Genomic DNA, 25531 nt, shown 5'->3' on the forward strand with positions numbered 1-25531 from the left:
TATCTCCATTCTAGGGTTGGTCTCCACATGCTGCGTTTCATTTATTTATTTATATATTTTTGTTTGTGGGCACAACTGGTAATTCTTAACGGTCTCTCCTGGTGGTGCTGGGTCCCATTTGGGATGCCAGGGATGGAACTCAGGTCGACACAAGTTCATGGCAGGTGCCAGTGCACTGTACTATCTCTCTGTGTTTTAATTTTTCTTAAACTGCCCCCTGGGTTTTTCTTCTAGGCGAGAGTCCACTACTCATGCGTTATCAGGGCTAGAGCGGTGACTGAAAGTGCTCTCTGATGTTCTTACAAGCCTTTGCTCCTGTACCAGTATCTCTCCAGCTGTCTGGGCTGGTGCTAGGCCAGTTCCTCTCTGCATCTCCAGTGCTGGCTTCGAGTCACTGCTTTCACCCCATCTTGATTGATGACTTCCTGGAGAAACTCACTGTCCAGTGCCCCACCCGTTCCCTATCTGCCTGTTTTACTTGGAGTGAACCCCCTTTGCTTTTTTCCTGACGGACTGTGTGTGAGAGCATTGGTTCATTGTCTGCTCAGTACAAGACCAGGGTACTTCTCCTTACTCCCCGCTAGCCCCCAATGTATGACAAGCCACTCCAGCAGCTGCCTCTCCACCCCTTTATGCGAGGCCATCCCCCTTGAGCCACCTATTTGTCTGGGTGGGCATAGTGCTTTTCTGCACATCTGGGCTCTGGCCCTTTAATGCTGCGTTCTGAACCGGAAGTGACATCACAGTGGGCTCTTCCTGGTGCTTCTGTTTCTGGAAATGTGGTGTGGGTAAAGGACAGAGTAGGGCCCCTGAGAAGCGGCGGGACTTTGAAGCCAATTTTGTGGGAGGCTGGGGACAGAATCCCGTGATCACCTGGCACCTACCAATCTCCACACTGAGCTGCGTGGGGGGCGCTTTTGTGCTTGTTTTTTACGTATTCCCTCATATCCAGATGGTTCCTGAGGTGTGGCGGAGCTTTGTGGCGTGTAGTGGGGCCTATACTGGGGTCCAGGTGTCAAGGGTGTGAGTGTGTAATCCTGAGAGGCTCCTGTGGTCCCGATTGCCCCCAGATCTGCAATGGGGCAGCATCGGGTTTTCGTGGGGCTTAGTGCAGGGTGCTGCGGGCTTCGGGCCATGGGGGTACGGGACCTTGGCCGACCCTCCCCTCCCTATTGACCCCTGTTGGGACCTTGGCCCCTCTCTCGCTGCCTTCAAGTCTCCAGATTCACTTTGAGGGGCAGAGCGGCCGCTCCCCCAATGGCAAGAGACCCTGTTCCTGTCCTACTTTCACATTGGCTGCCCTGGTGGGACGGGGCCATCCCTAGCAGTGGATCCTTATGTGACTGGGGTTTGCTAATGTTAGTTTCCTTTGGGGGCTATTTTTGTTGTGGGGCATGGGGGCTGTTATGCCCTGTGATAGCCCGAGTGCTTAGCTACGGACTCAGGCATTGTTTCTGGGTGCTCTGGGGGCCATCGGGATGCAGAGGATTCTCTGGTGTCAGCGAGGCGAGCACCCTACAACTTTACAGTCTGTCTGATTCCAGTGTTGGTGGTTATGTACATCAGGAATTTCTGCTCTCTCACATCAACTTACGAAGCCTCCCGCATCTCTCCTCTCTCCCTGATCAGGTGTCCCAGGCTGTTGGGGTGATAATTGCAGGTAAAGGTTGTGTTTTTATTTTTTTTAAGCACGCAAGACCCTGGGTTTGTGGGTCCTACCAAGGATAGGTGGCTTGGAATTCCTGCCCTCCCAACACAGGATGTGCTGCTCCCTGACCTGGAGCCTTTGGCTTGGTCCTCACAAGGGTAGAACCTCAAAACTCTGATTGGCAGGACCCCAACCCTAAAGCATGAGACTTAGTTATCTCCTGTGCTTTCATTGGTTGCCATGATGAGGGCGGCTATCCGGCAGGTGGGTGGGGTTTCAAAATGAAACTCGCTTTTTTTTTAATTATCATGTTTTTAAATTTCTGTACTACATTGAAAATGCTCAAAGCTTCCTCCTGGCACTGTGCTCAGGAATTTCTGTGGGCCGACTTAGTGGACCCTATGGGATGCCAGGAATTTACCCGGGTTAACAGTATGCAAGCAGCTTCCTACCCACTTTACTGTCTCTTGCTCTATCTTTCTTTCCTTTTTTCTTTTTCCCAGTAAAGAATATCTCCTTCTGGGTCTGTAGTGATACTATAATAAGGAAGGCATTTTTCATGCACGTGGCCAACCCAGGTTTGATCCCTGGCATCCGATATAGTCCCCTGAGCAACTGCAGGAGTAATTTTGAGTGCAGAGCCAGGAGGAAACCCTGAGCATTGCCAGTTATGATCCAAAAAGAAAAAAAAAGAATATGTAGGAATGTGTGCTTCTTAAATACAAGGAGCAAAGTACCCCCCTCATTTCATTTTTCCCTTTTCCATGCTAGCCATGCTGTTGTTTTGAGATGTACTATAAATTAAGATATTTGAAGGAAGATATTTGATGTTTGAGAGGGCTTGGGGATGAGTAGGAGCTTTGCCTAGGGCTCATTCCTGGTGTGCTAGAAATAATTTATTTAGAAAGGGCCAGAGTACAGCAATTCTGGGAGTTGCCTTGCAAGCAGCCAACCCAGGTTCTATGTATGTCTGGTACCTCGTATGGTCCCCGGACCCCACCAAGACTTATCTCTTATCCCAGAGCTTGTAATAATCCCTGAGCACTGTTGGCTGTTGCCCAAAAACTAAGCCCATACACCATACGCAGAAGGAAACACACACACACACACAGAGACACACACATACACACACCGGATGTGAGAGCAGAGAAAAAGAATAAGTATTCGGGATAAAACATGGAGTGTAAAACTTCTATAGCATAAAATAAGTCCCAAAAATGTGATTTTAGCACCCAGTGTTCAATCCTTTAAGTGTTTCTCTGTAGAATTTGTCTTTGCAGATGAATTTATTTTTGGTTTTGTTTTCTTTGTTAGTTACCTTTTGTTGTTGCAGTATTTGAGGTCCACAACCTAAAGGGTTCATGTCTAACTCTTGGCTATTAACTCAGGGATCATTTCTGCCAAGGTCAGGAGCCCATCTGGGGTGCTGAGGTATAGAACCTGGGTCAGCCAAGTGCAAGGCAAGCACCTTTTCTCCTATATCACCACCTTGGCCACAAGGTATCATATTCATCTTTAAAAAGTAGAATCACTCCAGCTGCTACAACTTTGAGACACAGCTCACATTCTGGTGTATAGTAAACGTCCTGGATATTGGGTTAATTTTCCTATACAGCAAACTTTTTGCACTGTTTTAAGATAAATTACTGCACAACAGGAGTGAGTGCTAGATGCAGGCTCATGAAGATGTGTCTGTGGGGTTTAGGACTTTCTGGGGGAGAAACCGGTCATGATCTGGCTGGAAGGTGGAGCTCTGAGGCCAGGGAAGAGACATGTATATGCGAGTGAGATATTTATGTTATAAAATAAATGAGTGTGGTTGAGTAGACGCATGAAGGAGGGAACAGGCTTGCCAGGCTGGTTGGAGACCATTTGCCACTTATTCCATTCTGCACGCACAACTGTTTCAGCCTCACTATACTCCCCATTCCAGTCTCACCCTGCCGCTCAATCTTGTCTCCTTCTGTCCCCTATGGTGGTCTCTCCTCCCTCCATCTTGCAGCCTAAGTCTCCTGCCCACCCTGCAAGCGTTCCTGGTAGCAGTTTCACCCAGGTGAGGTAGCACAATGAACATAGGAAAGCCCTTCCTTCCCAGGGTACCCTTCTAAGATAAGACAAAGACCTCCTCCCCAATAGTCAGTCTGTGTTGTTATCACAAGGTACACAGGATTTATCTAGAATTTGAATTTCTAGGGTCAGAGATAGGCCAGGAGTGCAGGCCCTGGCCATGGAAGCAGCCTGCCACAGTCCAATCCCGGGAAAGCAGAGTCCCCTAGCACTGCCAAAAGTTCTTTCCCTGCTGTCCCCCAAACCAAACCCTGACCCGACAAAGTTGCCTGGTGGGCTTTGACTAATATACAAGTTCTTCTTTTTATCCTTTGGCTTCTGGGTCATAGCCTGTGGTTGCTGCTTCAAATACCCAGTTGGTGCTGGGGACTGACCCAGGTCAGCCATGTGTGAGGCTTATTAGCTATGCTACTATAGCTCCAGCCTCTAAATTTATTGCTTTATTTTTTGTTGTTGGCCACTCCTGGTAATGCTAATGGGTTACTTGTGACTCTGCTCATTGATCCCCCATGAAGATGTGGGGACCCTTTGGTCTGATGGGGATTGAAACTTGGTTGAAGTGTGTGCCAGGCAGCCACCAAATGATCTGTGCTATCTCTGTTGCCATCAAAAAAAAGCTTTTACTCTGATTAAATTCCAGAAAGTTGTGATGGTAGAGGTTCTTATTTCTACTAAGTACCCAACTCACATTTCTTGAGCGTGTTCTTGTTTTGTTCTGGGACCCCATCCAACAGTAGTAAGAGTCTGGGCTTCCTTCACATTCTGCATTCGGGAATCTCTTGGTGGGCTGTGGGGGCCCTATAGATGCAGGAAATCAAACCAGGATAGCTGTGCGCAAGGCCAGTGCCCTCTTTCCCTCTTTCCCTGTGTTCTGTTTGCCGGCTCCCACACTTAGTTTTCATCAATTCGGCTAGATATGTCTGCTCAAATAGTATAAAATTTTCAGTTAAAGAAAAAGGACAGCAGGTCAGCTGCTTGCTTTTCCTTCCCTGAAAGTGATGGGCAGCTTAGATCACAACCCACTTTTATGTCCCCTGGAGAGGAAGGAGCATCTGGCAACTCTGAGACGTACCTCGGGGTGGTCAGGGCCTTTCCAGCTTCAGTGCGGGGACTTCCGGTGACGGCTTTGGGTTGTGCTCCTCTCTGGTGTTCACGGCTATGACTTCTTTTCCAGGGGTTTCTACGGAGCCTCCTGCTGATCCTTGGGCACTACAGAAACTGCAGACAATGGTGATGCATCATGTGACGCACTATCCCCAGGTGGGAGGAGAGTGATATGGTGACATGACACAGTGACAAGCACGTACTCGTGCTCGCCTGCACTCGCACCCCCCTGCTACTGACCTCTCACCATTGCAAGGTCCAGGTGGCAACCCAGGGACAGACTTAAAGAAAAAGGCAGTCGGCTAAGGTCCCGAGGAAGAAACAATGCCCCCTCCCCCCCGCCCACCGCTCCTCACCGATTTCAATTTGTTTCCGCAGAAACCAGGAGGGCATTGCTACAACATGCAGCTCAAAAGGGTTTTTAATAATTTTTTTTAAAAAAAGAATAAAAGAAAAGGATGGGGAGCAACAGTGACTAAGTCTTGCAGGTGAGGACCGGGCAGGGCACAACGAGCCACATCCCTGGGCCCGCCCACAAACCCGAGCACTTGTTCCGGCAACAGGATCTGCTGGTGGACGGCGCCTGAAGTGGCCTGGCCACAAGCTGCTGGCTGCCTGCTGTGACAGGCCACACACGCCCACCTCGACAGCCCCGCCCCATCCCCAACAGGACCTGCCTGCAGCCCCCGCACCCCTGGACCTTCGACCCCCCCTCCCGCCGCCTCCCCCAGGATTCTGCAGCATAGGCGAGGGGACCCGGTGGTCGCCTACCGTCCTGTGCGGCCCCTGTCGCTGGCCGACTGACTGGGCCACCACCGCGGGAACCCGTGCCATGGGGCGCAGAGCGCCGGGGGGACCCCAAGATCCCCCTCCCTCCTCTCCTCCCCCGAGCAGAGCCTGGTCGCCCAGGTGGATGTACAGAGGAGCCGAGAGGGCTGGGAGCAAGACCAGAGAAGATAGGGTCGGGAGCAGCGGCTGCGTCGGGTGGTGGCGAGGACAGCGGGGACTGAGCGACCCTGAGAGGGCAGCGTGGCTTGGCGCAGCGGGGCGGGGCGTGAGGGTGGGAAAGGCGGGGTCGCGAAGCAGCAGAACTCTGTGGATTTAAACCCCTCGCACGGCTGCATGTGCTTGCCGGGCGCGAGTCGCCCCCTCCCCCCGCGGCCCATGCTCAGTGTCCTCCTCTCCTAAGGGCCTCAGGCAAGCCCAGATGCCCCCATGGTCCCGCCAGGGTCTCCTGCCGCGGGCACAACGCGTCCAGGCTAGAGGCTCGCGGTCCAGCGCCGCCTCCGAGCGGCCCAGGTGCTCTAGCCCATGGGCGTCCAGGCACAGGGATCGAAGCAGCGGGCCCGCAGCTCGCCTCCCGTCAGGGCAACAGACACACACACACACACACACACACACAGCAGCTCTTGGGATGTGTTCTACGTTGGGCTGCTCTAGACAAGAGACAGAAGGAAGCATATACAAAGGCAGTTGCTACCTTTGAAAAGGGGTGGCACTAGTTTTAGAATTCTTTGCCCTGCCTTTCTGTGGCTGTGAAGCTTTCTTCCTTATCCCAACCCCCGTTCTTTAGGTTGGTTTGCAGTGTTCAGGGGTCACTCCTGGAGATCCTCAGAGGACCATATCCAAGTAGGAACCCTCCACACACAAGGAAAGCATCTTGCCCTGGACTAGCTCTTGGGCCCCCATCCGTCTTAAAGAGTTTCCAATTCATGCTTTAGAGACAAGTGTCAGATTTCTTCAGCCTGATCCTAGCTGCCCCTAAGTGAGTATCTCACAGATAATTTTCACTTCTCAGGAGCTGATCTGTCCAAATGTGGGCAACCTAAAAGAGGCAACATTTCTAATGACATGGGAGCATAGAGCCTCGAAACATCCTCTTCAGCCTGCTCCTTAGAACTGCATTGGTGGAAACCACTTTCCAGATTGGTTGTGTATTTGAGGAGCTTTAGTGATGGGAAATCTTGGCTCTTTGTTTCTCTGGGTGGAGCAGGCTGGCACGTCAGCTGAGCCAGAGTCTCTTTCTTTCTGGCTTCCTTGTTTTTCGCACCATTTTCCTGCCCCTGTTTCAGACAGCTGACTCATCTCTTAGAGTGCTTAATATGCTCACGATGAACAGTCATTCTCTCGGCAAGAATCTTGTCCCTGACTTGTTGGTTTATTACAATCTTAGCACAAAATAGACTTCTCGACTCAAGAAGGCTATGTAATGGATCATGGAAAAAAGGACAAAACAAAGCACAGCGAGTAGGGTGTTTGCCTTGCACACAGCCAACATGGCCGACACAAGTTCGATTCCTCTGCCCCTCTCGGAGAGCCCGGCAAGCTACCGAGAGTATCTCGCCCGCATGGCAGAGCCTGGCAAGCTCCCCGGGACGTATGCGATATGCCAAACACAGTAACAACAAAGTCTCCAGTAGAGACGTTACTGGGCCCGCTCGAGCTCAAGCAAAATCAGACAAAGGCAAGAAATACGATTAACGACAATGAGGGAGCTGTGGACTAAGTTCTCATATTCCAAGCGATATCACTACTATAAGGAAGTCAGCAAAGAAGAGTACAGAGAATGTAACGTAAGTGCTGCAAATGACTTGATTTGCAAAACACATCGTATTCTCCAGTGAAAATTGAGAGACTGGTAACGTCACTTTCTCTTGGATGTGAACTATTTCCTTAACTTTCCGTCATGTTTGGCCCTTGACTTGTTGGTTTATGACAATGCCAGTAGCATGCTAGGTAACATTGTAGGTGCTCTCAGTTAAAAACTTTTGTGGCTGTCATCCTCCAGAGGCCATTGGACAGTCAGGCTTGGGCCTGCAGAAAACTTGTTGGGCCTCACGGGATGGGGGGGGGGGGGGAAACCGGGCCTGTCCTCCCCACCCTAACGAGACCCCAAGTCATCGCCCACGAACGGCCTCTCTGGCTCCTCATCAAGCTGCTCAACGGTCCTGATCCCAGAGACTCAGGAGCAGATCTCTAAACCCAGTGGCTTTTGGCAGAAATCACTCCAGATTTAAGTGTTAAAATTTCGGAATTTCAAAACCACATGGGCCTACTGCAGCCACATGACATCATATGTTATTCATAACCAAAAATAGAACAAATTATCTATTATTGCCTTTTCAGCAGATCTGAGTGTTGGGGTAAAATTTCAAATAATGGTGGGTCTGGTATCGAAATAGTGAATGTGATCATAGAGAGTAATGTGGAAATCATCTGCCCCACAGGCAGGGGGAGGGTGTGGTATGGGGGTATACTGGGGTTGTTGGGGGTGGAGAATGGGCACTGGTGAAGGTACGGGTGTTTCATTGTATGACTGAGACTTAGACCCAAAAGCTTTGTAACTGCTCTCACGGTGATTCAATAAATAAAATTATACAAAATGGAAAAAAAAGTAAGGTGGAGTTCATGCACAATTCAATCAGCTAATCAGTGGCTGAATAAATAGCAGTACTCCTACAAAAAAAAAAAAAAACTTTTCTGGAGTAATTCTTTTTTGGGACAATGCCCATTCCCCTTATGTCTACGAGTTTACCTTTCTTGTGGATCTGCATGTATGTGGCCAAAGGAACAACCTCAAGTTTTTGGGGGTTTTTTTAACCTCATGTTTTCTTAAAGGTCTAGAGAACATAGAGCGGGTGCCCCTCCTCTTCCTCTTTGTGTTAATCTTTTTTGTGATTTACTGGAAGATGTTCTGGCCAAAAGGGACTTGTCTGTTACTTTGATGGGAAGAACCTATTTGTGGATGAATGTAGGTGAGAGAGACAGACAGAAAGAGACAGAGACAGAGAGAGACAGAGAGAAACAGAGATAGAGAACAACCAATAAAAAGCAAATATGCTTAATGCACTTTGTCCATCTTTTGAAGAAACTTGTGAGAAGATGATTTTGGATTTTGTTTTTGTTTTAGATTCTTTTTGTTTTATTTAGGGGCTACACTCTGTAGTGCTCAGGGCTTTTACCTGGCTCTGTCAGTTCTGAGTTCAGGGCTTACTCCTAGCACTGTGTTCAGGGATTGCTCCTGGTGGGGCTCAGGAAGCCATATGGGATGCTGGGGGTCAAGTCCAGCTTGGCTGTGTGCAAGGCAAATGCCCTGCCCACTGTACAAAACTGCAGCCCTCATACAAGGCTATTAAAGTTGTCCAGAGCTTTGGCTAGACTGGGTCTCAGTGTCTGGTACATTCTGTAACCAGAGGAGTGATGGGTCTTCTAAGGAAATCACAGTACTGTGTATTCAGAAATTGAATGTTTGGAGAGGGACTACTTCAAGTGAGGCGAGGGGTCTTGAAGCATAAGCTTTATTAACATCATGAAAAATCAGCTTCTGGATTGGAAGAGTACTAAAGAGATCCTGTAGCGCCCCCCTTCCCCATATCTGCCTCAACAACGCTATTATGAAACGAATGCCATTTTCATTATTTGCATTCCAACTTTGGAAAAGGAAGTGTTTGGTGAGATCGCCAGTGTTTGGATGCTGGGTAACATAGGACACCAACTTCCATGCTCCAGACCTCTGAAGGAGGCTCCTCTGGTCAGGATAGGCAGGGAATGAGGTCAGCATGCCAGGATTTTTGTAGAAAAACCTGGAAAGGCACAGAGAGGAAAACCAACTGAAAACCAATTGTTCTACAGCAGAGGGGCAATCATTCACATTCTGCTGAAGATTTTTTCAGTGTTTCCATCCTGAGATTTGTAGCTTCTTTTTTCATAACTATATTCAAGAGTACTTAGAGTCCACTCAAGTATAAATTTGTATAAATTTATAAGTAGATATTTCAAGAAAATATTCTTATGAAAAGAAATATATGGGGCTGGAAAGATAGTAGAGTGGGCAGAGCACTTTCCTTCCATGTGACTTACCCTGGACTCCCTAAATCCCATATGGTTACCCAAGCACTGCTAGGAGTAATCCCCGAGTGCAGAGTCAGGAGTAACACCTGAGCATCACCATGTGTGGACCTCAAACAAAAACAGAAACAAATTTTAAAAAATGAAGGAAGAGTGAAAGAAAGAAAAGAAAGAAGAAATTAAGAAAGAAAAGAAGGGAAGGAGGAAAGAAAAGGGAAGGAGGAAAGAAGGAAGGAAGGAAGGAAGGAAGGAAGGGAGGGAGGGAGGAAGGGAAGGAGGAAGGGAGGGAAGGAAGGAAGGAAGGAAGGGAGGGAGGGAGGGAGGGAAGGAGGAAGGGAGGGAAGGAAGGAAGGAAGGAACACTCGGACCCTCCTATGAAATGCGCTCCCTGAAAGGGCAGTATGGAGATTCCATAGAATGCTGTTGCTGCCACCTACAGGCCATATGCTAAAATGACAGAATGCTGCTTAAGATGATAGTGTTAAGGTGAGCTATTTAAGAGACTAATTCGTTTTTCCGTTCCTTGTGCTAAGTGATACAAGCCAGAGAGAAAAGGATATGAAATAATCCATATTAGGGCATCAAATTTTTGCGTGCTTCAGCTAACTTGCAACATTGCTTTCTGTAAAACTGCTTGGCTGCTTTGCACCTGGGGGAGAGGGGACTTGGAAAGTGAACAGGGCATAACATCTTTCTAAACCAAGTGTGATAGGATTCAGGTGTATTTACTGTTCCTGAAATGTATTCTCTCACTAAAGCACCCTGCAGACTTGGGTAACTCAAATGAGGATGGTCAAGGGAGATTGCCTAAGGCTTAATGATTCCAGCTATAACCTTGCTTGTGCTGACACTGGATGTGATGTACGTAAATGCTTATCTTTCAATCTATAGGCTAAGGAGTGAGGACACGAGTGCTGATCTTTCATGGTTCACAGCTGTATTATTTATGTTTCCATTTCTTTGAGATGTTCAAGTTATTCATTTAAATTGTAATTATTGCTGAGCATAACATTTCATCTCATTTTATAGTTTAGTTTCACCTGTATTGTTAAACCTAAATAGTTTCAATACCTTAATAGCATTTAACTGTATGGCACTGTTGTCCAAAGTCACTGCACCTTCACCACTGTCAAAGTGTCCAGGACCCTCCACCACAGTTCTTATATTACTTCTAGAATGATATTTCAAGTGACAAAATGGTATGTAGTACAGATTTAGTCTCTAACTTATCCCTAGCCTGATGATCCCAATTCTTATCCAAAAACTCCATTCGTTGAGTATACCCCTCAAGTCTGTGTCCCCGCACAAGATTTGATGTTTTCACCTGTTTGTAGGGTGATATTTGAATTGATTTTACTTTCCAATTTAGTGCTAGTCTTCAATTTGTTCATCTTTTGTTTCAGTTTCTTAAGTGAAGAGACTTCATGTTAGAATCTATTAGATTGACTTTTTAAAAACAAAATTCACATTTTATTTACGTTGAAATAAACTATACAAAATTGATTTCCTTCACCAAAATTAACTGCAATATTTTCATTTAATTCCCAGAAGCCCACAAAACAATAATTCTTGTGTCTTCTCCTAGTTTTACTTATAAATCAAGAGGAGGCAGTAGATAATAGTCATGGAGAACAGACTTGAAAGCAAAACAAATCAGTTGTCAGTATCCATGGCCTCTGATCCTATCTTGACCATGAAACACAAGTTCAAGATACACTTGCTAAAAGCTTCTGTAGGCTCAACAAAGGAATGCAAACAGCAACAACCAGTTATGGAACAACAATGGCAGACTCGTCTGTTTCTTTAAGTTCACTTGCTAAAGACAAAATCTTCACTTAAAATCTACACTTTGGCAAGCTCAAGTTTCTCTGGTAATACTCTTAATTGTCCAGTACAGGTTTTGAGCAGTAACACTTAGAACTCTTATCAGTCAAAGGTCAGTTGTGAGCTTTAACGTAACATTTTAAAAATGAATTCCTCCCACACAACCTCCAATTTATTTCTTCAAGGAACTGGTAACTCCATACCCACATATCGCATCCACAGTGATAATGTTATGTCTAAAATAACTAAAAACAACTCTAGAGCCACTAGCAGACTTCACACTGAAATGTGATGACACTTTCAATGCTATATTTTAGAACAGTTCGGTCTCCAAAGCAGGAATTCAAACTGGAGCCACTTAAATAGGAGTACAAATGAACATACTCAATGGGAGACCTACTGGTCAAGACAGTCAGTGACTGGGTGGCCTACATACAACATAGCTTTTCTGTAAGATGCTTTCAAATGGAAGATAAACCCTATTTTAAAATCTCTTCGGTGTTTCCAATGGTTTCTGAATTATCTGCAGGAAGCTCTGACTTAGTTGTGTAGAGTTTGATATATGTGTTCACCATTAAATCCAAATCATGTTTTATATCAAAATTTATATTAAGCAAAGCCCAGTTATTCGACCCCTGGTCTCTCAAAGTGTTGCTCAGGTAAGCTTTGAGACACTTCCGTCCATTTTCATAGCGTTCATTTTCTACTTTTGCAAAATGTATCTATTACTTAGAGTTCTACAGGTCGTAGAGGTCTCAAAGTGTTTGGCACATAATCGATAATGTTTATTTAGTTGATCTGGTGTTTTACCATCTAAGTCTGCTGTTCTACAATTCTCCACCCATTTCTGGCACCTGGCCTGGTCCCGCGGGAACCTGAAGAAGGCCAGGTCGGACTGCGTGCTCAAGCGCATGCAGTTGGGGGGCACTCAGAAGTTCTTTATTATCGTGTGCCCGCCCGCCCACCCGCCAGCCCAGCCGTCCCCTCCCCGCCTCCTCAGGGCAGCTCGCCCGCCCGTTATGGCCAGGAAGGGGAGCCTGGCCAGTTGGCTGGCTCCGCAGGGCCGCGCACCGGGGGAGGGACGGGGGGCTGGATTGACTGTTGATGCTTTAGCAATGCTTCACTTAACCAGCTGTTTAAGCACTTTCCAACTGATGGTGACTTATGTTGTCTTTCTTTGTCAGTTCTTGTTCAATGATGTAGTGACTTTTTTGGTACATAAATCTTTGAACATGTATCAGAAAATAATATAGACTACAGGGGCCGGAGCAATAGCAATAGCACAACAGGTAGGGAGTTGGCCTTGCAGGCGGCCAACCTGGGTTTGATCCCCAGCATCACATTTGGTCTCCCCTGCACCGCCAGGAGTAATTCCTGAGTGCAGAACAAGGAGTCACCCCTGAGCATCGCTGGGTGTGACCCAAAAAGCAAAAAATAAATAAATAAAACTAAAAAAATCCCAAAACAAAAAATGTACACTACAATCCATGAGGGAAAATTGAATTGCTGAGACCTTTGAATTTTTATCCAGTTCTAACCCTTTCTTTTCCAAGAAACATAACATGTCTAGTTAAATGAAACATGAATTTGGATCATTACAGAAATATTATAAGCATTTAAAGTACTCTCACCACGAAACCAAATAGCGTGTTATCAGAATTCCTTCTCTGTCTGCAACTTACTATTTATCCTACCAATAATGATTTCTAATCACCACCAATCATGGCCAGAATGCTTGGTTTTCCACATCTGAGCAGCATTTTCCTCCTAAGTCAATGGATTTGGTAAGCTGTTTTTGCTTTGTTTTCTTTTGTTTGGCGACCACACCAGGAAGTGTTCAGGGGTACTCCTCGCTCTGTGCTCAGGGATCACTCCTTGCGGTGCTTGGGGAACGCTATGGGATGCTGAGGGTGAACCTAGGTTGGCTGCTGCAGGGCAGCTGCTGTGACTTTGGGGCGTGGCACTGCCACGTGTAATTCTTGAGCGCAGAGCCAGGAGTAACCCTTGAGCATAACCAGGTGTGACTCCCAAAACCCAAACAAAACCAAACCAATTTTTGACTTCAAGCAAGAAAAATGGAGGCTGGGAGTTCGTTCCGGGTCACGAGATGGCGCTGTGGGGCGTTTTCATCCCTCCCAGGCCCTTTTCTCTAAGAATTTTCCACCCTTGGGCTTGCTTCAGTGTTAGGCCTGGGGTAATTAGGATCAAGCAGGCAGCTTCGGGCGGTGCAGCAGTAGGTTAGCGGTTAGGACACTTTCCTTGCATTCACAGAACCGTTGTCTGTCACTTGGCTTCCCATATGGCCCTCGAGTCGTGCCCGGCGGCATTCCTGAGAGTGCCCTGAGCATCTTTTGGTGTGTCCCCAACCATAAACAATCAAACAGGAAAATTAAAACAAAGCAGTCCTTGATGGCGAATTCCCTCCCTTGAGGGATTCTGAGTTGTATCTTCGTCCATCGCCCACGTCCTTGTAGAAGAGGGTTGGGGAACCCTCAGATTGTGGGGTGATGGAGTGTGTGTTGCTCATAGCAGGAAACATCCAGAGGGCTCGTTCACAGACATCACAAAGTGGGTTCAGAACTGTTCTTGCTCAGAGCGAAGAAAAAAAAAAAAAATATATATATATATATATATAAAACTTTGCCTTGCTCGTTCCAGACAAGGATCAACCCCCTGCACCCCTCTTTGTCTAGAGAACAAGCTGGGGAACCCACCTGAACCTCCCCAGGAGATTCAGCTATGTACCCCACAAAAGTCTGAAGGTGGGAATCGAACCCTGTTCACCCGCATGAAACACAAGTATCCGCATGGCTATCCAACTGCTGCCTGTCAAAGCTGCGTTTGACCCTTAATTACCCCATACTTAACACTGAAGCAAACCCAAGGGTGGAAAATTCTTAGAGACACGGTCCTGAGGAGGGACGGAAACGCCCTCGCCTAGCGCCATCACGTGGCGGCTAGGCGGAACTACCGGGGCGGCTATTCCCAAGTTTAAGATTTCCAGCTCCTGCGTTGGAGCTCTAGTACCCGGGTAAGGCGTTTGCCCGGTACCTGGGTCCACCGGCTTCGATTCCCAGCATCCCATATGGTCCCCGGAGCACTGCCAGGACTTAACTCCTGAGTGCAAAGCCGTGAGGAACCCCTGTGCATTGCGGGTGTGACCCAAAAAGGGAAAAACAGAAAAAATTTTCTTTGCTTCAGTGTTAATACGGGGTCATGAAGGATCAAAGGTCAAGGATCTAACAGTGAGCCACGAAGGCGCTGGTCTTGTATGGGGCGATCAACCCATAGGTTCCCCCAGCACAGTCAGGAGTGATTCCTGAGTGCAGGGGCAGGAATAACCCTCGAATACCGCCCGTGTGGTCCGCAAAACACAAGCAAACAGAATGCGACTTTCGCGGCGCATTCCTTCACGCCGAACTTGGGGGTGCCGAGCTGAGTCTTGCTTCCAGCTCCTTCCTCTACGGAAAACCGCGAGGTGTGGGGATGACCGCGACAGGAACTGTTTGCGAACGGGCTTAGAGGGAGAGATTCTACTTCGGGCAAAGCACTGGCCAGGCTGCTGGGTTCATCCTGACACAGGGATCGCCCCATGCGAGTCAAACGCCCTCAATGTTCGGCTACCGCTGCACGGCCTGAGGCCGCCTTCTTGATTCTTTGTGACCCGCAGGTTAATATGGAAGCAAACCCAAGGGCTGGAAATCTTCAGGCAGGAAAGCCTGGCCACGGCTCTTCCGCCGATGCACCACGAGAGGGCGCTGTGGGGCGTTTCCTCCCCTCCCCAGGGACATTCCTCTAAGAAATGTCCAACCCTAGTCCCGACTTTCCTCCAGAACTAGACCTCCCAGGATCCTCAGAATTTCTGATTAATAAAACAAAAAAGAATTTCTGCACAGTGGAGTTGCACCCTTGTCCCTCTCCTTAGTCCCCCGCACTGACTGGCCAAGCTAGTCTCTGGCTTTATTTACTGTGGGCTGTGGGTGGCCCCAACAGCTTCTTGGTGGGCTCAGGGGTATGATATGGTGCTGAGACAGAACCCAGGGTGAGCACAGTAGACGATTGTGCCATACCATAGTATGATCTCTCCAAATCAACCATTTTTACAGGTCTCCAGTCTATCACCCCCACACCCCTACGCTCCACTTTTCCAAGGGTGCCATCTTTCCCTATCGCAGAGAATTTGGGGCTTCCTATATACATGAGAAGTCCCAAGTCTGTGAAGGATGGTGACAGAGGTTAGATTCAACTTCAGGATCTCCAAAAGTTTGGGGTGAGATTGCCTACCATCAGAGAAATGGGAGTAGGTTAAAAAGAATTTTGATTAAAACAGTGATAATGAGCCAAAGACCAGGCAACCTCCTTCCCTGGAAATTCTAAATACACCACTCACTCTTCCAAGAATTATTTTATTTGGGGGTTTGATGTGGGTTCGCGGGGTTCTGGGGACCCTTATAAGTGCTTGCTATTAAAGTTAGCCATGAACTTCTGCTTATTTTAATTAAGTTTATTTTTTATGTGTTTTGCTTTACTCATTGAGGTGAACAAAAAATGGTCTATACCCACTTTGCTCTGCCTTTGATCCAGCCCTTTGGAAAGGTTTCCAATTATAGTCAACCCCACACACCACCACCCCATGTTCTGAGGGTGTCCCAACCCTCCTCTACAAGGAATAAGGGTCAGGGATACAGCAAGATACAGCTCAGAGTCCCCCAAGTTGGGGTGAGGGAATCCACCATCACGAACTGAGGCTGTGTCATGTTATTTGACTTGTTCATAGTTTGGGGGTCACAAACCCAGAAACGCTCAGGGCTTCTCCTGGTTCTGCACTCAGGAATCGCTCCATCATGACGGTGGGACTGTATGGGGAGCCAAAGAAAGAACCAGGGCCTTGTGTCTGCAAGGCAGAGCCCTAACCGCTCTGCTCCTGCTGCAGCCGCCCAAGCTGCCTGCTTGATGACCCCATATTGAAGCAAAGGGCTGGAAATCAAGCATGGAAGAAGTCGGGCCGCGGTAGTTCAGCCTAACTGCCACGAGATGGCGGTGTGCCGCGTTTTTGCCCCTCCACAGACCCCTTTCTCTTAAGAATTTTCCTCCCTTGGGTTTCCTTCAGTGTTAAGTATGGGGTCATTAAGCACACAGCTTCCACAGGTGCAGCGATAGGAGAGTGTCGCGGGTGCTTGTCTTTCCCGCGGGTGACCAAGGTCCGATTCCCGCCTTCAGACTTTTGTGGGGTACATATCTGAATCTCCTCGGGGTGCCCGGGTGGGTTGCCCCAGCTTGGTCTCTGGACAAGAAGGGTTGCAGGGGTTGGAACCTGGTCTGGAAGAAGCAAAGCAAGGCTCTTTTCTTTTTTTGTTCTCTTCGCTCTGAGCAATAAAATTCTGAACCCACCTTCGATGTCTGCGGCTGTGCCCTTTGAATGTTTCCTACAAGGGACAACCCACACTCCACCCACATTGTGAGGGTGCCCCAACCCTCTTCTATAAAGATGTGGGGGATGGAGGAAGATCCAGCTCAGAATGAGGGAGTTCGCCATCAAGCATCTGAGACTGCTTTGTTTTCATTTTCTTGTTTGTTTGTTTATGGTTGGGGCCACACATGGATATGTTCAGGGGGTTCTCCTGACTCTGCACTCAAGAATCACTTCGGAATGGCTGTAGAACTGTATGGGGAATGTACGAAAGGATCTGGGTCCCATGCATGCAAACAAAGAGCCCTTAACCGCTCTGCTCCCGCTGCAACGGCCAAACTGCTTACTTGTTTCCTAATGACCCTATACCTAACACTGAAATCTGTAACTGGCTGTGATCCACTGGGCTGGAGCTATAGCACAGCAGGTAGGGCGTTTGCCTTGCGCGTGGCTGACCCGGGTTTGATTCCTCTGTCCCTCTTGGAGAGCCCCGCAAGCTACTGAGAGTATCCCGCCTTCACGGCCGAGCCTGGCAAGCTACCCATAGCATATTTGATATACCAAAAAACAGAAACAACAAGTCTCACAATGGAGACGTTACCGGTGCCTGTTGGAGAAAATCTGTGAAGGGAGGACAGTGCTACAATGCTACCTAGCTTTGAAGCAAAGAAAAGGGCACGACGTCTCTTTTTTTACAGAAACTAAAACAAGGTATCATTTATTGTAGGATATACTGAAATATCATTTAAAGGTAAAGGCCCTCCCGTTGTTCGTCGATTTGCTCGAGCGGGCCCAGTAACGTCTCCATTGGAGACTTTGTTGTTACTGTGTTTGGCATATCGAATACGTCACAGGGAGCTTGCCAGGCTCTGCCGTGTGGGTGAGATACTCTCGGTAGCTTGCCGGGCTCTCCAAGAGGGGCGGAGGAATCGAACGTGGGTTGGCCATGTTTGCTGCGTGCAAGGCAAACGCCCTACCACTGTGCTATAATGTGAAATATCATTATAAAATATAATTAAGGCTCACATACACTTTTCTATTGATTTCTGTATATAACACAATGATTCAGTATTTGTGTACATTTTAAAATAATTTAGAGAGTAAGTCTAGTTAATGTATGTCACTACATATAGTTAAATTCTTTTCTTGTGCTGAGAACATTTTTCTTTTTAATTTTTATTAGTGAAACACCATGAGGTACAGTTGTAGACTTACAAATTTTTGTGCTTGTGTTTTGATTATACCCTGATCAAGTACCCATCCCTCCACCAGTGCCCATTTTCCACCATTACGGATCCCTGCATCCCTCCCCACCATCCCCCCCACACACACACCTCTTTGGCAGGGCATTCCCTTTTGTTCTCTCTCTCCTTTCGGGTGCTGTGGTTTTTAAAAGAGGCATTGAGTGGAAATCATGTTTGGTCTATAGTCTACTTTCTGCATGCTTCTCCCATCCTGGGTGGATCCTCCCAACACCCTTTATTTGGTGCTCCCTTCTCTATCTGAGCTGAGGGTTAGGAAATCTGAAGCCTGGGACAAGTCGGGCTGCAGTAGTTCCACCTAATCCCCACGTGATGGCGATGTGGGCGTTTCCATCTCTCCCTGGGCCCATTTCTCTAAGAATTTTAAATAGCAGAGGGTGAGCATTTAATAACATTTAATAATGGTCTTTTCTCTGGTTTTTTTCCCCATTGTTTTTAAGTCCCTAGCACCTTTATATTTTTTCACCTTTAAAGCTTGTTATAGTGGGAATTTGTTTCAGAATGAAACTTCTAAAACATCAGTCATTAAAAATTTTAAATTTTACGAAAAGATTTACAAAACGGGTATAATTTGGGGGAATTTCCTTTGCTTTCTGAATTCTGTACAACACGAGTTACACACTCAATATTGCGTGAAAAACCAGAAATCCTTCTCCTCTGTCACTCCTGCTCTAATGGGCACCCTAGTTTTCAAGCACAGACAGAGCATTACAGGCACAAATCACCCTTACTCCCCCAGACAACAGTGGGAGAAATGTGTGGTGTAGGAATGATTCCCTTCCATTCTAACTGGGCTTCCAGCCTCTGAAGTATTGTCGCAAAGAAGGCAAACAAAGCAGTCCTGCACTAGACATTCCAGGGACCAGCCTGAAACCGATTTTGGAAAAAGGAGAAAGTGGTGCCCCTACTTCTGTCAGACCCAAAGCAGGCAGTCGGAGGCCTTTGTGGTGATTTCTGAGTTAGTTTTGAAGAAGGCTTTCTCCTGGAGTCTTCTTTTCACTTTCACTTAGGGAACACTTTAGTATGTCAGAAGAATTGTTTGTGCTTGAAACCAGGGTAATTTCCCATTTCTTTGTGGACTTTGTATGTATGAGTCACGTCTTGCAGTGGGGTTCGGAGATGCACTTGGAAGAATATGAGTTCTGAAAACTTGAGATTTTAAGCTGAGTCTTTTATCTATAGTCTCTTGCTTATGTTTTTTGTTTGTTACTTTTGTATTCCTGGAAATCAAACTCAGGCTCTCACACGTGCAAGGCAAATGCTCTGTTGCTGACCTACATCCTGACCGGTTTTAGACTTAAGTGTGACCTTCATATTATTACAAGAACGGGGGGATTTGATGGAGGGGAGATTGGGCCATACCTGCTGTGCTTCGGGCTTACTCTTGACTCTGAGCTCAGGGTGCACTCCTGGCAGTGCTTGGGGGATCATACGGGGTGCTGGGATTGGGACCTGAGTCAGCATGCAGGCCTGCTCTCCCATAGGTCCTGAAAACTCAAGAACATAAATCACAGTTTTCCCTCAAGTACCAAGATGGGAGGTTGTCAATTTCCCAACACTGTTTCTTTTTATATAGGGGTTGCTATCATTTGGATGCTTTCTACTCCATTTCTGAATGTCCTCCCTTCTGCTGACATAATCATATGCATCTCTGGAATTCAAGCGCTCCCTTTGGAAGGGACAGATTTAAATTTTTGTGACTTCTCTTTCATTACTTTTCATCTATTGGAAGTAACTTTTCTTGGATGATCTGATACTCACCCAGCACCAGATATTCTCATCCAGAATCCTGTAAGAACATTCTAATTTTTGCTTGAAATTTACACAAAGGGCATAGAAGGGAGAAGGGATGAAAGGGAAGTCTGAGCTGTGCGGGAAGAAAGCTGTGGGAAAAGAAAGAAGTCATAATTCCTGTTTCTTCTTTAAAACCAGAATTTCAGTCATCTGTTTTGGGGCACTCAGGTTTTTTCCAGATTCTGGCTATTGTAAAGAGTGCTGCAATGAACAAACAGGTGCAGATGTCACTTCGACTATACTTTTTTGCCTCTCTGAGATATAGTCCCAGGAGTGGTATTGCTGGGTCAAATGGGAGCTCAGTTTCTAATTTTTTGAGAATCGTCCATACTGTTTTCCAAAAGGGCTGAACCAGTCAGCTGAACCAGCAGTGAAGGAGGGTCCCTTTCTCGCCACATCCGCGCCAGCACTGATTGCTTTTGTTCTTTTGGATGTGGGCCAGTCTCTGTGGTGTGCAATGATATCTCATTGTGGTTTTGATCTGCATCTCTCTGATGATTAATGATGTAGAGCATTTTCTCATGTACCTTTTTTGCCATTCAATGTCTTCTTTGAGAAAGTGTCTGTTTATTTCATCTCCCCATTTTTTGATGGTGTTGGATGTTTTCTACTTGTGGACTTCAACTAGTACTTTATATATCCTTGATATCAACCCCTTGTTGGATGTGTATTGGGCAAATATCCTTTCCCTTTCTGTAGACTGTCTTTGTACTTTGGTCACTGTTTCTTTTGAAGTGCAGAAGCTTCTTAGTTTAAAATAGTCCCATTTGTCTATCTCTGTTTTCACTTGCTTGGCCAGTGATGTGACATCTTTGAAGATACCATTAGCTTCAATGTCATGGAGGGTTTTGCAACTTTGTCTTCAATGTACCTTATGGATTCAGGTCTGATGTTGAAGTCTTCAATCCATTTTGATCTTAATTTTGTACACGGTGTTAGGCAGGATCTAAGTCCATTTTTTTTGCATGTAGCCATCCAGTTTTGCCAGCACTATTTGTTAAAGAGGCTTTCCTTATTCCACTTCACATTTCTTGCTCCTTTATCAAAGATTAGATGATTAGATTAGTGATAGGAGAATCCTCCCAGGATGGGAGAAGCATGCTGAAAGTAGACTATAGATCGAACATGATTGTCACTCAATGCGTCTTTTGAAAACCACAGCACTGAAAAGGAGAGAGAGAACAAAAGGAAATGCCCTGCCACAGAGGCAGGGTGGGGGGGAGGGGCAATGGGGGGGGGAAGGGATACTGGGATCCATGGTGGTGGAAATTGGGCACTGGTGGAGGGATGGGTACTTGATCACTGTATAATTGAAACTCAATCACAAACATTTGTAAGTCTACAACTGTACCTCATGGTGTTTTACTAATAGAAATTTTTTAAAAATCAGAATTTCAGAAAGCAACAGTTAATTTTGAATATGCTAAAACAGCTGGCATGAGGCAGATGTCAGAGCATTAAAAAGTGCCAGGGGCAGAGAGAGATTGAGAGAGAGAGAGAGAGAGAGAGAGAGAGAGAGAGAGAGAGAGAGAGAGAGCTCTCCAGGGTGGATGCTCAGCTCAGCATGCAGCAACCCCAGACTTGATCTCCAGAACCTCATGTCTCCTTAGTGCCACCAGAAAGAGTCGGAGTTACAGCCCCTCTTCTTCTAAGTTCTTTTTTTCACCTTCTCCTCTTTCCTGTAAAACCCTTAGCAGCATGAGCACTGCTGCTCAGTTAACAAAATTCAGTTTACTCAGCTTTGCTACAGACTTTGATAAATCGCATAACCCCCTTCAGGTTTTTCTTGGTTTGATTTTTGCTTTGGGGCCACCCCCGGTGGTGCTCAGGGATTACTCCTGTCTCTGCACTCAGGAATCACTCCTGGCGGGGGCTCAGGGAACCATATGGGATGCTGGGGATTGAAGCCGATTGGCTGTGTGCAAGACAAGTGCCTTAGCCACTGTGTTCTTTCTCTTAGGCCCAAATTCAACTTTAACTTACCTAGAGTAAATGTTCTAATAGTGGGTCTCATTGCCCTGACCCTGAAAGAGCCTCCCATAAGGCACCGTTGGGAAGGACGAGTAAGGAGAGGCTGATACACTCTCAGGGCTGGGACGAATGGAGACGTTACTGGGGCCCGCTCGAGCAAATCAATGAACAACAGGATGACAGTGACAGAGTAGATATCTTAGAGTGTTCATGGAGAAGATGTATCTAGGATTAGAGATGTGGAGGGGGCAAGGCACTTGCCATACCTGCTTCTAATCTCACTTCGGTTTCTGGCACCACATGTGGTCCCATGAGTACCTCTAGAAGGAAGCCCTGAGCGAAGGAATAAGGAGTAGGCCCTGAGCAGCTTCGGGTATAGCCCAATTCTCCCCCATCACAAAATGTTTTTAAAGATGATGATCAAAACTCCTTGGCCAGCAGAGGGGAGAAAAAGTTATAAAAACATCCTTAGCCTAGTAAAACATTTCTCAGTCAGGGTCCGACCTCAGATGAAAATAACATAAATGGTAAGACCAAGGGGCCAACATATTGATGATGGGGGCTATACAAAATGGAAACGAGTCCATTGGAAAAACAACCCAGAATAACAATTTGATTAATTCAACAGTATTTATTATATGTTCAACGAGTGGCTCGAGAGAGGTGAAGAGGTTTGCTTCGCACACAGTTTTGTCCTTAGCACAGCATATCTTCATCACCAGGAGTGACCCCCGAGTACAGAACCAGGAGGGACCGCTACCCCCTCCTCTCCATGTTAACGGAGTGTTGGGTTGTGTAGGTTCTGAGGTTGCTGTGGTGAACAGGCAGGTGCGATTCCTGCTCTTCCAGAGCTTACCTTCTGTGAGAAAGCTTATCATTAGCATGGAATCAAAATGATGAAGGAGATGCTGATGAATTCACACAGGAAATCAAGAGGCGATGCCCAGGAGGGCCCTGTGTCAGCCTGGGATGTCAGGGAAGGCCTACAGCCTGGAGAGTGAGAATGCACCAGCCATGCTGGCAGCTGGTTCACGGGCTTTGAAGGAGATGGGATTTACTCAGTGCCAGAGGCCAGCGGCCAGTACTTTCTTGTGTCTTTTCACCTCTCTTGGCGTGTGTCTTAGAACCCCGATGACTGAGAACAGACTCAGGCCTGCGGCTCTCTATTCTCAATGACCCTTTGAAGCCAACTTGCCAGTCATTTCAGTCACCTCCGGGAATTCACACTAAACACCCTGACTCAAGATCCTTTATATTAGGTGGGCACCCCAGCCTGGATATAGCACCACAGCAAACCCATTGACTGGATCCACTTTGAAATTTATGGAGTCCTTATGCTGCTGAACAGTGGCATAGGAGTGCCCTGATCCTCCTTGCCCACGCTCACTTCACTCCAGACTGTCCCTTGTCCCTTCCCCAGCCCCCACCCACTTCCTCTGATGTAGTTCTTCCCACACTAGAAAGATGCTTGATTCAGCAAGTCCACATGACCTGTGGTGCACTGCATCCAAGTGTGTGCAGATGCCACAACAAAATGCGTGTAACCCCAGTGAATACCATAACCAACTGTGGGAGCACTGCAAATCCTGGTCATTACAACAGTGAAAAGGGAAGAGAAAGGGAAAATGAATGAACATTAACAGCATCAAGTAAGGCATAAGCACATCCATCCGCATAGTCCTAGACAGGGTCAGAACCAGCAATCTCATTGTTTTCCACCTTCACAGCTGTTCTTCTCACTGGCGTGGCTGCAGAGGAAGAATCTCACATGGAGTTGTCATCTGCCATCCCTTGGGACAGCAATAGCTTCCTCTGGAATGTGTCTTGTAGGACCTGCCCGCAGCTCTATTTCAGGTGGTCTAAGTACTTATGATTTTGTTTTTTTAGTCACATCTGGCAATGTTCAGGGCTTACTCCTGGCTACGCACTCAAGATTTACTCCTGGTACTGCTCATGAGACCATATGGGTTGCCCCAGGGATTGAACCTCATATTGTTCACGGACTAATCTAGCTCTGTGGTCTGGGATTACTCCCGGCAGTGCTGAGTGAACCATGCAGTGCAAGACTAAACCCAGACACAAAGCCTGCACTCCAGCTCTTCGTTCTATAGCCGTGTTTTGGGGGGCTTTCTTCATTTCTATTTTCGTCGGGGAAGCAGACTGGAAATGCTCAGAGGTTACTCCTGGCTCTGTAACTCAGGAACAACTCTGAGCAGTTCCTTGGGGACCAAATGCTCTATCCACTGCACTATCACTCTAGACCCAAGGAAGGTCTTATTCTCAGAAATATGCACACAGGGTTATCGTGGCTAGTTTTTTATTCCAGCAAAGATTTGGTCCTAAGTATATAATGCGCTGTGAACATTCATTCAATTGGTGGTGGGAACCATGACTTCAAACGTTGGCTTTTGATTTGAGGTCACACCTATTAGTTCTCAGGAGCTACTTCAGGTTTGGTGTGAAAGGTTGTTGCTGGCAGTGTTCATGGGACCACAGGGTACTGAGCATCTAACCAGGGACTTCCGTTTTCAAATCCTGTTTTCAAACTCTGGCTTTTGAGAACTATTCCTAGTTTCTTATTGGAGGAGTGGCGGTATCTTTCTCTCTGTCTCTCTCTGTCTTTCTCTCTCACTGTCTCTTTCTGTTGGGGCCGGACTAGATGGTGAAGATGAGTCCGTGTAGAAGAAACAAGCTCTGTACAGACTACATGCTCAGCTTAGAAAGAAAAAGAAGCTCTAGCTGACCAGTTTGACTTCAAGATGTATATTACCTTTGCATTCAAGGAGAAGAAGAAAAAAATCAGCAGGTTTTGAAGTGTCTGAGGTCAAACCAGTCATGACGAATAATTATAAGAAAATATCCTAAAAGGTGTGCGGGATTCCAGCTATTCCTTGGAAAGTTCCATAGAGCTTTTAAAGGAGGATGTGGTCCAGCTTCCTGCTCCTCGATACCAGTCTGTGAGAAGGGATGTCATTGACTGTACTCAGGAGATGTATTTCATTCTGTGGCCTTAGAATGTTATTGAAAAAAATTGTCTGTCTACTGTTTTCTAGTTGGAAGGAATCTGATGAGCCTTTTCGTCTCATTCATGCCAAATTTGAGTTTCATCACTGTGACTATGAAAAACACTTTCTGCATGTACTGAGCCACAAGGACAAGACTGGAATTGTTGTCAACAATCCCAACCAGTCAGTGTTTCTCTTTATCGACCAACAGCATTTGCAGACTCCAAAAAATAAAGGTAATATCTTCAAGTTATGCAGCATCTGCCTCTACCTGCCAGAGGAACAGCTCACCCACTGGGAGGTTGGCACCGTAAAGAAACACCTGCATCCTTCCAAGCCAGAATAGAGTCTGGGCCAGCACAGTGGAGAAGATCAGAGTGCAGCAGGAGATCTTGTCTTGTTTTCTTACCACTTTATTCTTTCAGAGATTAAAGAAAATGGACTCATGCACAGAACACTCTGCATTTTGAAACTTGTTCATCCTGATTTCTTTTTAAATCATTTGTATCTCAGAACTGAAAAAAATTAGCTGTCTTCTTCACAGACTGTGTGAAAGAAGACTTTGCATATTTGCTGCACTGTATCAGCATCTTGTTAA

General features: G+C 46.7%; 1 pseudogene; it reads left to right on the forward strand.

Moving 5' to 3' along the window:
• Positions 1-7305: 7305 nt before the first annotated feature.
• LOC130017602 (uncharacterized protein C6orf62 homolog) lies at positions 7306-25279 on the forward strand (annotated as a pseudogene).
• Positions 25280-25531: the final 252 nt, after the last annotated feature.

The sequence above is a fragment of the Sorex fumeus genome, unplaced genomic scaffold (assembly GCF_029834395.1).
Source record: "Sorex fumeus unplaced genomic scaffold, SorFum_2.1 ptg000206l, whole genome shotgun sequence".
In the NCBI taxonomy this organism is placed as follows: Eukaryota; Metazoa; Chordata; class Mammalia; order Eulipotyphla; family Soricidae; genus Sorex; species Sorex fumeus.